Here is a 13,422-nt window from a genome sequence, read left to right on the forward strand (position 1 = left end):
CTCTCAATGTCCAGCTGCCTAAGGTCCCAATGCACTTTTGAAGATGCAAACCATCTTCTTTGACTGAGGTGCTTTACTGTACGATGGCTGAACCATAGCTCAAATTTCTAGGTATTCCTAGCCTTCTTGTGGGATAGGGCTTCTCCTTCTCTCACTGTGCTACCTAGAAAAGAATCCATATTTCCCAATATTTTGGAAACAGGTATATCAATTAGATAAGTAAACCAGAGTTTCTGAGAGATATTAAATCCTTCTTTATACATAGATGCTTTCAAAGCTATCAATTGCCCTTTAAGTACTGCTTTTGCTGAATCTTGCAAACTTTAAGTTGCATTTTTATTTAGTTTAAAATTCTTTTTTTATTTGAGACCGCTTCCTTGACATATGTGTATTGTTTAATTTCCAAACATTTCAGAATATGCCAGCTATCTATCTGTTATTTATTGCTCGTTCAATTCCATTATGATCTGAAAGCATACTTTGTATGATTTCTATTCTTTTATATTTGTTAAAGTGTGTCTTGTAGCCCAGAATATGGTCTCTCTTGGAGAATGTTCCATATGAGCTTAATAAGAATGTGTATTGCGTTGTTGGATGAAGTGTTCTATAATTATCACTTAGATAAAATTGATATTTCTTTTTAGTCCTTTCTTACTCAGCAGTTAGCCAAATGTAGGAAGCATTGGTAGAATATGTTCATATCAGGAGGTGAAATAAAACAGATGAGTTAGTTTTGTGCAATGTCTTCACTATTCTAGTAATAATAAATACACGCGTGAGCTACAAAATATGAATTGTGGAGTTAAGTACTTGATTAATTGCATGAGTTAAGTACTCTTATGGTTACATTTAAAACTGGCATCCAACAACATAAAGTTGAATGAATAGTAAAAGGTGTGCTAATAATTTAAGATTTTAATTTCTCCTTATGTAGAATGACATTAAATAGAAAATAAAAAATACCACGATGAGTCAAAAGAGAAACCATAGAGGGGGGAAAAAGCTTTATATTTTATTACTTTAAAAATATCTATATTTTTATTGATCACAGAGAGAGACAGATACATCAATGATGAGAAAGAATCATCAATCACCTGCCTCCTGTATACCCCACACTGGAGATTGAACCCACAACCCAGGCATGTGCCTAGACCAGGAATCAAACCATGACCTCCTGGTTCGTAGATCGACGCTCAGCCACTGAACCATTTTAAATGGCATTTTCCCCTGCTTTTAGAACAAGTGTCAAAATGAATAATGTTTTCATTTTTTACTGGGCCCCACAAATGTAAATGGCCTTAGAAGGAATGTTCTAAAACCAGCATCATTAGCTGCTATACTGTATCACATCCCCAAGACAAGTCCCATTTCCAAAGCCACTGCATGTACATTGGTTTGAAGGGCTGTGTTGACCACCATTACCTCTCTTACTAGGTGCTTATGAGAATTAAATGAACATGCTGAGTAACCCTTATATATCTATACTCATCGAAGGAATTATGACTCTTATCACACACACATGAACAGTGAAGGGTAAAACTGTCATTGCCTCCCAGGTTGAACCAGTCATGGGAGAAACCTATGAGCAGGGCTGGTGGCTTGTGGATCAGCGGAGACCAGCTGCTCTCTACTTCAAGCCTGTCATGAAGAGTTCATCCAATCCACAGAGGTTTGTGGAGAAGTGGCTTCCTGTCAGATCAAAAGAATAGGAATGAGAGTGCTGCCCAGAAGGTTGGAGAGAAATGACAAGCACCTTACTAAGCATGTTGAATCAAAATCTTCTGCCCCCAAATCCAAGTGAATCCATGATGAACCCCCAGCCATACTCACCAGTTGAAAAGTTCATGTGAACTTTGGGGTTTTGTTGCAAAACATATAATCAGGACAGGTTTCAAGTTCTATAACACAGTAAGTTCTTCCCAGCCTGGTGACCACAAGCCAGACTGACATTTCTAAGTGCATTTTCATGGTAAAAGAAGGTGCTGCTTGATTGCATTAGGAGAATTGTACCACACTTCGTGGGCGAACACTGACATGCTTTGACAAGCATGAGGAAAACTTACTCCTCTCTGTGCCACGTTCATTTTATTTGGAGTCATGGTCATTGCTGTGGAGACAACATACAAAGAATTAGAGGTTATGCCCCTAATGAAAACCGAGTTGCCAGCTATTTCTTAGAAATTATCACAGCAACCACCCAGCATGTTACTATCAAACCATCCTGCTTCCAGCCACAAGGATTGTAATTCTGTCCTGTATAATGCCCTTGTGACTTGGTAGTTTCTGAGAAAGGGAAGGGAGTGCAGAGTGAGGGAAGACTCTAGGGTAGTTAGAGAAAGAGCAACTGGTAGAGGTAACATTTATTGCTACTTCAGTGTTGTTTGTTAACCAAACCAGAAAAATAGAGAAAGAATGTGGAATAAAATTCTTCAAAGACAGTCTTTCAAAGTACATAGGACTCTGGGGAAAGTGTTTTAGGAAGGAAGTCGAAAATTATGGATGCTTCAAACAGGAAAATCATATAAATGGACATTTCCTAAAAGGGAGTGTTTAACTGTGCTTCTTGGAAGCTCAGAATCATATTTCTGTAACAGGGATAATATTTTGCGAATAGTACACTTCTAACTTTTTGGTTTCCTCTTAAATCACCTTCCTCTGCAGTCCTCCACCTCCAAGGTGGAGGCATGGGGCTTCTGGCCCCAGGGATACTGCCTAGAACAAAGAGACCATTGATCACTTTGAATCTCAAAGCTGGCTTTCTTGACCTCTTAAGCAGGAAAATCCTCTTCAAAGCCTGGCATTGTTGAGAAGGAAAGGGATTTTCTCAATTTTTTTAGCTCCCATTAGTGTATCAAGAGCCATACCTGGTGGAATAGATCCTAGAGATTTACTCTATGCCATCAGGATGGGACTCAGAGGAGTGGAAAGCTGGCTGCTTTCGCCTGAGGGGCTGCACAAAGAAGGCAAAGGGGCAGGTGGACAAGGGAAGCCAGGTGGGTCCTGACCCTTCCTCTCAAGTCCTGGAACAGGGCAGCAGTGTAGATAGACTGAGGGGAAGGCTGACAACATCAAGAGAGTAGAGACTCACTTCTTGTCACACTTCCATGGGGATTCTCCGGAGAGGCTACAAGCCTCAAGAAGTCACCTGTATGGTCACTTCCAAAGTCAGGTAAAGCAAGGGGACAACAGTGGAAGCTAAAGGTACCCAGCCTGGGGGTCTAAGGCAGCTCTCTAGGTCTCTAGGGCTCTTGGGATGACATGTATTGGATCCCAAGGTATAAGGTTGTGAAGGTGGGAAGATGAAAACCATGATCAGGATAAAGAGGCAATAACAGGATCCCACATAGCCACCCCCCTTTTTTTCTCTCCCACTAAAAAACACAGAAGCCTCTTTAATCACCCTGAAACCCCCTTGGGATGGAGAATGAGCCTTTACCTACAGAGGACAAGATGTCAGCTCCAGAAAGAAACTGGATTTCTAATAAATAAAATATTTAATTGAAATGAAAACATTTAAATTGGAAGAGACTTCGATATTGCTAATTGGCGAGTAGGGGGTGTCGAAAGAAGATCAGACCAGCTTTGGGAAGGACAGAAACTATTTGATATTGCACCTCTGAGTGGAGTGTGAGTGAATTTTCAAGCCTGCTACATCTTTATTCCTCGCTGCTCCTTACCATACATGTCATCTTCCTTCAAGTCAAAGCAAATTTGGTGTTTGGAAGTGTCCTCCGGGAAGCCTAGGGGCACGAGAAACTTTCTTTAATGTCCCAGAAAGGCAACAGCAATTTGAAGTTTGTAAGATATCCTCTGGAGAAGTCCTGGATGTTCGCATCACTTGAATTAAAATCAAAGCTGTTGGGAGACTTGCTGAACCCCACTGTGCTCTCTGTAAACGTGGAGGTCAGCATTCTTTGCGAGCAGGGGAGAAGAAGAGTGTTGCCAACTGTCGGGAGGAAGTGGAGATGTGGAATGAAAAACCACAGGAGCCCTTCTCCCTTAAAAAGTCTCAACTGAACCCATGATGTGTTGAAGCAAACTACACAGACTCAGGTTTGCACCGGAAAGGAAGGCGAAGATTTGTGATAAGAGGCAGCTAGCAACAATTAGTGAGCCGGGCTCCATTCCCATCAACATCACTGCTCCCTCCACCCCGGAGCTGTGCAGGGCATTGCTTATGAGGCAGTATGCACATGTATGTGTGGTCCAGGTAGAACGCAGGACCCTTTCAGGATGCCTAAAAGCTGAAGTTCAAGAGCAAAGCTGAATCTGGGAGACAGAGTCAGGAAAATGTTTGCATATGTTGGGTCATCTCTAAGATTCTTGTTACTGACTGCCGACTTTATTGTCATAGGCTGTTTTATCAGGGTGCCCATACTGAGAAGACATGCTGCCAGCCTTTGTTGATTTTCAGCAAAGTTTCTGAAAATCACACCTCGTACACAGAGAAGCCTGACTTCTTACAAAGCACACAGAGCTTCAGAAGCATCAGCTAAAGGTTCCCGGCAGACTTGAGCACTGAAGATTAAAGTATGACCTGGTCTGTTTTATTGCTGAACATCAGATGTTCAACAACGTAGAAACATTTACAACAATGGTTCTCTTACCTTTCACCCACATGCCACCAAATTTCAGGCAGCATGTAAAATTCATTTTTTGTTAAGGCAGAGATGCATACTGTTTGGGTGATGTCTAGCAGACGGGGCCAAGCCAGCCACACAAGAGTCCACCTGTCAGTGAGAAAGTGTAAGAGGTGCATAGCAAGGAGCCAGTGCCCAGGGTGAACTGGGATTGGCTGGAACTGGGAGAACTTTCCTTAGGAGCATATAACACTGTGTAGTCGAGGTGGTAAAGAATTCCATTCAAGGGCAACTCAATGCTGAAGGACAGGCAAGTAACCAGTGAAGTAACTGTGGATATAACTTATTCCCATCAGAAGTGCCACCAAAAATTCACAGGTTTAAAGAGCATGGAATACAAAAGGAAAGAGCTCCACTGGTTGGAAATAGAGCCTTGAAGAAGAAAGTCATGCATCCCATATACATTATTGTCAGAGGCTGACACTCATTAATGTGATGGTTAATTTACATGTCAGCTTGACTGTGCCATAGGGTGCCCAGATTAAATATTATTTCTGGGTGTGTCCGTGAGAGTGTTTCTGGATACGATTAGCATTTGAACTGATGGACTCCAAAAAGTACATAGCCTCCCCAATGTGGGTGTCCTCTAATCTGTTGAGGGCCTGAATAAAAGGAAAGGTGGAGGACGGAGGAATTCACCCCTTCTCCTCCTTCCTGCCTCTCTGCTTTGGTTGGGACATGGGTCTTTCCTACCCTTGGACTGGGATTTACACTACTGGCAACCCTTGTTCTCGGGCCTCCTGACTCCAGCTGAATCACACCACCCAGAGAGTTTGCAGCTTGTAGAGGGCAAGTAGTGGTACTTCTCAGTCTCCACAATTGCATGAGTCAGTTTCTCATAATAAATCCGAAAGTCATGCCCAGTACATGGAGAGGCCTGACTGATGCAATTAAATTCATCAACTTCCATCTTTGTGCTGGGAGGGTATCAGAAATCATCGAATCCAACTGATTCAGGCTTCCATCCACATTGGTTGTATGTCCTATGAACTGTGTTAAAGATGTAACCTTGCCTTCACCGTGCTCTCATTTAAGACTTATTGCTGATTCTATGTCATAGAATCATAGATTCTCCTATTAGAAGGGACTTAAAAATTCACCACTTCCAATTCTCCACAATGGGTAAAAGGATTCCAACCAAAACATTTCCATCAAGAGGTCCTTGCACACTTGTTTCTCAAACACTTCTAGTGACCAGGAACTCACTACCTCCTAAGGCAGCCCATTCCACCTTTGAAATTATGGATGTGAATTACTAAATTATTCTTAGGAATTACTTATGTTTTGTTAACAAAGCATAATTTAACCCTGGACATCAGCTAAATTTTTTACTCTTCTCTGAAATATTATATGTGTATAGAGAAATGCACACACAGGGACAGATTCAGCCAGAATAGTACTTCTCAAATTAATAGGATTAATTAGAAGTTGATTGCACTATTGTGTGTTCACATACACACACAAGCACACATATGCACACATTTGTTACTGTGGTTCTTAAATTGTCATCAAGAATGGTTTATTTATTCAACCATTGGCTGCTCTTTTCTTTGGAAATTATTAACAGACCCAAAAGAGTTTTATGTTTTTTTAAAGCTCACCAATTTGCCTTGGAGCAGGAAAAAATATTTATTCATATAAGTATTTCAGAACTACGTATGTATTCCTTTACTGGTGAATATTTACCATATTTTGTTGATTTTATTTATTATTTTTTAAATATTTTTTTTACCTCAGAGAGGAAGGGAGATAGAGAGAGAGAAACATCAATGATGAGAGAGAATCATTGATCCACTGCCTCCTGCACACCTCACACTGGGAATTGAGCCTGCAACCCAGGCAAATGACTGGGTTTCAGAGCACTGTGCCTTCCTGGTTCATTGGTTGATGCTCAACCACTGAGCAACACTAGCTAGGCATATTTTGTTGATTTTAAAATGTGCAATATGTGACATTTAAAATCATTTGAAATCCAAATACAGAGCTAATAATAACGCACATGGCCTTCATCTACTCCGTGAAGGACAAGACTCTGCAAACTTCCTGTGTAAAGGCTTTGGTAGTCAATGGTTTGGGCTCTGTAGACAATACCATCTTGGTCATAACTACTCACATTGGCCATTGTAACATGAAAGTAGCCAAAGACAATATGTAAATGAATGTACATGTCTGCCTTCCAGTCAAACAGTAATTATGGACACCAAACATTAATTATGGACACCAAAATGTTAATTTCATGTTATGTTTATGTATCAAAAATATTCTTTTCATTGTTTTCTAACTTTTAAAACGTGAATAAAAATTATTGTTATCTCATGGGACATATATAAACAGGCAATAGGCCAGATCTCACCCACTGACTATAAATTGCTGACACCTGGTATACACATAATATAATGACATACCCTCCTTTCTAACATCTACAAAAAATTATATCCTTCTTTAATAGAAAACATTTAATAAAATAAGTCAAAAGATCAAATATTCTACATCATGATGACCAAACCAGTGACCTCATGAAAAATTCTGGCTCTCGACACTGACTTGGTCAAAACGCAGAAGTGTCCTGTGTTGACATTATTCTGCAGGGACAGACTGTCAGTAAGCAATGCTGGGTGGATGAGGTAACCCACACTACTGAGCAAAGGAGGATGGCCTCCTGGTACTGCGCAGAGGCCCCACCAGGTGGCGCTGCAGCGGCAAATGCGCCTGGCAGGCCAGCCTGGCAGATCTGGCCACAGGCGTCCACGTGGGTGAGGGGGACTAGCCTGGAGGGACTTGGAGTCACAGGACCCGCTGGGCTTCCTGGCTCGCGCCGCTGCCTCGCCCGAGTCCGCCAGGGTCCCGCGGGCAGAGGAGCTGGAGGAGCCTTTGGAGGCCAAGGCGTGCTGGTGTGGATGCCGCCCCGCTGCCAGACCAAGTGCATCAGCCTGGAATCCAGGCCACCATCCTGCAGGCGCTCCTCTCCCGCCTGTGGCCTGGATCCTCTTGCTAATCTGAGGGAGGAACTGGAGCTGAAGCTGGTGAGGGGCAGTGCTGGGCCAGGCCACCTTCCTCCATGTCACCAAGGTGAGTGCCCTCCTGCTCACCTGCCCAGCTCCTCCCGCCTAAAAGCCCTGTTAAACCTCCTCCCTCCGCCCCCTCCCCTTGCAACTGAGTGTGGGTTCCAGCCTATCTGGCACTTCCCAGGGGCCCGGCCTGGAGTGTCCCACGTGGTGGTGGCTGTGGTGGGCGTGAAGGGTTCATTCCAAGGGTGAACTTGGGCTTGTCAGGTATTTAAAACACTTGGAGGATTGGGGTTTCTCTGAGCCTTGCTCTGTGGGGGCAGCCAAGGAGTCACTTTCCCAAAGGATTGGGACTTGGGGAGCCCCGGGTAATGGGAGAAAGCAGGAGAGTGGAGAGGCTCCATCAAGCCGCCACCTGGGACCAAGAGCCCCGTGCGAGACCAAGAGCCCAAGTGTGGGCTCCATCCCTGTGGGCAGCTGGTCCCCTGTCATTCGGGTGCAGGTTGCGTGTGCTCCCTGGACCTGGATGAGTGCTGGCTGCTGTACTGACAGGAGGCAGCTGGGGACAGAGTTCCAGCCAGACCCCAGCAGGGCCCCCTGTCTATTAAGCCAGACAGTGAGGGGTCCTGCTTCTCCAGGACTTGTCTCAAACCGGGGGACAAGACAGATCTGTAGTCCCCAGAAAGTTAACTACCTGGTCAAACAGAGTGTGTGTGTGTGTGTGTGTATTGAGGGGGGGGAGCGGGGGAGGGTGGAGAGGAGAGCTGAGGGAAGGGAATGGTCAGGGGCAGAGCTTATTCCAGGCCCTGACATTGTGTGTCTAGGAGAAGGGACCCTCCAGGCAGGGGGCAGGACAGTGTGGACAGGGAACCTTTCATAGAGTGGTCAGAGCTGGGGGACAGGGAACCCCACTGGGAAGGACCGGATAGTGGGGACAGGAAACCCTCCATGCAGGGGGAGGGCAGCAGGAAAGAGAACCCCAATTAGGGGGGGCAGGCCAAGGAGGAGAGGGGAAACAGGGAACCCTCTATGGAGGAGACAGGGCAGTTGGACAGGCAATCCTCCATGCAGGGGGGAGGGCAGGAGGAAAGGGAACCCCACTTTGAGAGAGCAGGGCAGAGAGGAGTCAGAATTATCCATGGAGGAGGCAGGGCAGGGGGACAGGGATCCCAACTTTGAGGGGGAGGGGCAGGGAGGAGAAGGTACCCTCCATGGAGGGGGCAGGCAGGGGGACAGGGAACCTCACTTTGAGGGGGCAGGCAGGGGGGAAAGGGAAGCCCACTTTAAGGGAGAAGGGCAGGGAGGAGACAGAACCTACATGGAGGGGACAGGGCATGGAGGAGAGGGAACAGGGAACCCTCCATGGAGGGGAGAGGCTGATTATTAAAAAGGAATAATAACATTTATTGGTCATTCATCATGTCCAAGTATGGTGATCATGATTATAGTGAAGAGCACATAGGAATGAAGTTCAAGTAGGAAGTGGTCATTCCATGGGACAAAGGATGAAACAGAGTTTGAAATTCAAGGTGCCCAAGCAGCTGGGCATTTGAGGAACAGAACCTCAGAGAGGCAGAAACCACAGGGAAGTAGCCACCACATCTGCCTGCAATCTCCCCTCAAGGCATTTGCCAAATCCTACCTTGAAAGGGTGATTGATCTCAAAACAACAAGCAGAAAACAATGGGTGTAGGAGATTGAGACTAGCTCTCAGCAACTGGACCTGACACTTTTAGAGAATCACACCCCACAGATGGAGAGCACTAGTTCACTTGAAGTGCACAGGAAACATTTACAATTATAGACCATCGCTGTTTCAAAGGCCTGAAATCAGAGTGTGCATTCTGATCACAGTCAACCAAACTCATGATCAACAATGACAGATTGAAACACATGGGTATGACTGGCACCACTGAGAGCTTTATACATACAGTGGGGCCTTGACTTACGAGTGTCCGACTAACGAGTTTTTTGAGATAGCAGCTGTCTCTCGGCCGATTTTTTGCTTTGAGTTGACAGAGTAATTTGAGTTAACGAGCTCCTTAAGGAGCTCAGTCTCTGAAGGAATTAAACTCGTAAGTCAAGGCCCCACTGTATGTTGATAAACTTGCTTAATTAGACCTGCTTTCTGATTTAGCTCAACTTTTTCCAGCCCAGTGAAGCACCCCAACTTTTCTTTCAGGATATTGTCAGCAACACAGCAGTAAATATCAATACGAAGCAGATTATTATTGCAGATCATACAGGGAGAACAAAGGGTGAACTATTTAACTGTAGCACTGTTTGACTATATTCTGTGTAGTGAGAAAACCTGGAGTCATTTTCAAGTTCTACCATTTCTTATTTCTTTTCAGCTGGGCCAAGTTTCTAAACATTCTAAATCTCCATTTTCCGGCTAATTGAAAGAAAATAGGATTCTACCGAGTCTCCTATCTACCTACTACAGGACTTCTGTGAGGATGAAATGAGAAGAGGCATGTGAAAACGTTTCACAGACATTTGGTTAAACTGTAAAAAGTTTTCACTTGGCTATAAAGCAAGTGGGATGAAGAAACTCCAAGCAGGCTAGTCACTAGGGAGAGGAAGCCGGGTGTCCTATGTGACATCATTACCTGGCGCCCACAGCCATCATTTCTGTGCTGGGCTGGGCTGTGGGCTTTGCGCCATGGGGTCTCGGCAGTGTTGGCTGCTATTTGGTGGGGTGTCACTTCACGGTGGTGGCAGGGCCTGTGTCCCACTTGGGGGAAGCTGAGTGTTACTTGTGGGTTCCAGGTTTTCTGTAAATTGCCAGTTCTCGTCAAGGCAGTTCCAGCATTGAGCATCTCCCCCTGGTGGTCAGTGCGCATCATAGCGACTGGTCAGACGGTTGGACATTAAGCATATTAGCAGCTTTTTATATATATAGATTTGCAATAAGAACAGGAAAAACCATTCTAAAAGAAAATTAGCTATGGCTCATGCCTAAAATTGATCAAATCTGAACCTTTACTGTAGATATCAGCCTTCCAATGAGGAATTCTTCAAATACAGCCTGTGCTGTGGATACTGAGGCATCCTGCCTAGGAGCCTCTCTTCAGGGTTCCTGATCTGCCCCTTCCCCTACTGCGCCCCAGCCCCTGCCCCATTATTTTTTCCAAGCAGACCCAGCATCTCCAAAGCCAAGTGTTCTCATTCAGGGGCTGTTAGCGTGCAAGAATGCAGTTTAAAGGATATTTCACACCCAAAGCACTTTTTAAGTTTCTCAAAGATGAGTGGATGGTCACTGAACATGGGTGCAAAATGCATTTTAAACCAAAAGTAGTTATTTAAATGTTTTTTTAGAAGATTTGTTCTCATTATCAAAACAATACAGGATCATTAGTAGAAATTTACAAGAAATATATGAGGTAAAAGAAACCACTTCTCTCCATTATCCAGGGTTAACCACTGTCAACATTTCAGAGTATTTCTCTTTGCCTTAGGTAAATTTATATATCTAAATACCTTTTTGAGGTGATACTATTTATTTATTTAAATATAGTTTCTATTGATTTCAGAGAGGAAGGGAGAGGAAGAGAGAGATAGTAACATCAATGATGATGAAGAATCATTCATTAGCTGCATCCTACACACCTCCTACTGGGGTTGGAGCCCACAATCAGGGTATGTGCCCTGACAGGGACTCTATGCATGACCTCCTGGTTCATACATCAATGCTCAACCACTGAGCATGCCTCCAGGGCAAGATGATACTATTTGTTATGTGTGTATTTTGATTTGTTTTCTTTAGTTATTGTGTATGCATTTCACTGCATCTATAACCACTTTTTTTCCCCATTTATTAAGGCACTGTTTATTTTTCCCAGCTTTATTGAGAAATAATTGATATACACCACTGTATAAGTTTAAGGCAGACAGCATGATGGTTTGATTTACCTACACTGTGAAATGATTACCACATTGGGTTCAGCTAACATCCATTGAACATGTGACAAACCAAAATGGAAATCTCTAATGTAATTTGAGGTCTTTTTTCTTCAAAGTCAAACCTACAATTCTTACTATTGCAAAAAAGAGCTGTACTTGGAACTAAAGTGCAGGGTGTGGTGGGTCTGTAGCTGGGGCTCTACTGCCCTGGCCTCTTGCACTTGACCCTTGTGCCTGTTCACATGCAGTTCCGTTCTCCCTCCAGACTTCACATGAGGCTGGTGATGGATGTGCTGCCCCTACCGGACAAGCTCCACAGTCTGTCTTCCCACCACTGAGTGGCAGAGGTGAGAGCCCACACTGTAAGGCTGTGGGGCCTTAGGTTCAGACCTCACTTGTGTCTAGGAAGCTCTGGGGGTGACCTCAGCATCAGTGTGCGCAGAGCCTATGCTGGCCTCTGGGATGTGCTCTGTGAGGGTCCAGCTCACCCATAGCTCCTCTACCCCTGGACCTCAGCCACCTTCCCGGTCCTTCTGCTAGAAGCTCTGGTTCTCTCAGAATCTTAGACTCCTCTCCCGCCATGAGCTGTGTGGAAGCTTCATATAACACGATAGTTTTCGGGGAAAACTGGCAAGAGAAAAATAAGAAAAATAAGCAGGAGTCCCCCCAATACTTTGGAGTTCAGGGCCCCGTTTTCCCAGGTCCTCACCAGGGATGGGTTTTTCCTCAGCATTTGAAGGGCTATGCCCAGGCCATGGCTTTAGGGCCAGGCCAGGAAAGAAGAGGGGGAGGATCCAGGGCAGCCCCCACTCTGGCTCCAACAGGCCCCCGGTGCAGTCCTCTGAGTCATTCCCATCCTACTCACAGAGCAGGGCTAAGACTCACTGCCTTCAAGACAAATCAGCTCACCACCGTGCTGGTCACTTGTCAAGTTCTCACTTCTCTCCCCACTCAGCCCACTGCTGCTCTCTCTGGAGTCCGCAGTTACTATTCTCTCTGAGACCATGGTTGTCATCATTGGGTGGACAGCTAGCCATTGACCTGCTCCATCTCGGTGGCTCCAGAATGATATCTTCGGTTCTTTTGAGAAGAAGAAAAGGAAGGGAGAAAATGGGTCTGGACAGCAAGTAACCTTTCTGTAGAAATGCATGGACAGTGAGTTTTTTTACTCTTAGTACTTTGAAGTGCTATGTGGATTGGCATGAGGTACTTTTATTTTATTATTCTCTCTGCATGTTCTTTCTGAAGGTGACTGAGTTGGCTGGCTGCACAGGTACAGGAACAAGAGAGTGAATGTGCTGTCCTATGTGCCAAGATGCAAGGAGTTTGTGCTGTTCTGCATTTCTGAGCCTCTCTCACCAAGTGAGTCAGGTCTGGCCAGAGGCAAGGACAGCCATGAGTGGCTCCTCCCAGGCCATCCTGACCCCACTCCTCTGTCCAACCTCTACACCATTGGTCTGTGCTCATTGCCAGCTGAATCCACAAGCCAGAGGAGCCCTGGAGCCCTGAGTCACTGTATGGAGAGGATGAGCTTTGGTGGCCCCCTGGCACACATCATGGACCACAAGGAGCAAGATTTTATTGGGTTCAGACACTGAAAAGTTCTTCATGACAGCCCACATTATTACCCTAATGATACAGTCTTTGATGGACAATTAGAACCTCCCTGAGTGGACCACAGAGTAAGGTGTCGGACCTTTGATGAGTGACACTCCATCTCTCATCTTCTGTCAACCCAGTGGTCGGCAAACTGCGGCTCGAGAGCCACATGCGGCTCTTTGGCCCCTTGAGTGTGGCTCTTCCACAAAATACCGACTTCTGCACATGGGCCACGAAGTTTCAATCGCACTGTACGTGCGCGCCTGCACGTG

The 13,422-nt window shown here is 45.0% G+C and overlaps 1 long non-coding RNA gene across 1 annotated transcript; it reads left to right on the forward strand.

Moving 5' to 3' along the window:
- The first annotated feature begins 7,623 nt into the window (after window positions 1–7,623).
- Window positions 7,624–13,221, forward strand: LOC138998787 (uncharacterized). Its single transcript, XR_011469268.1, has 4 exons — window positions 7,624–7,709; window positions 11,817–11,898; window positions 12,507–12,706; window positions 12,800–13,221. It is a non-coding gene; the product is annotated as an uncharacterized lncRNA (long non-coding RNA).
- The last annotated feature ends 201 nt before the right edge of the window (window positions 13,222–13,422 follow it).

This window comes from Myotis yumanensis, unplaced genomic scaffold, assembly GCF_028538775.1.
Source record: "Myotis yumanensis isolate MYYU_CA2020_CCGP unplaced genomic scaffold, mMyoYum1.0.hap1 SCAF_21, whole genome shotgun sequence".
NCBI lineage: Eukaryota > Metazoa > Chordata > Mammalia > Chiroptera > Vespertilionidae > Myotis > Myotis yumanensis.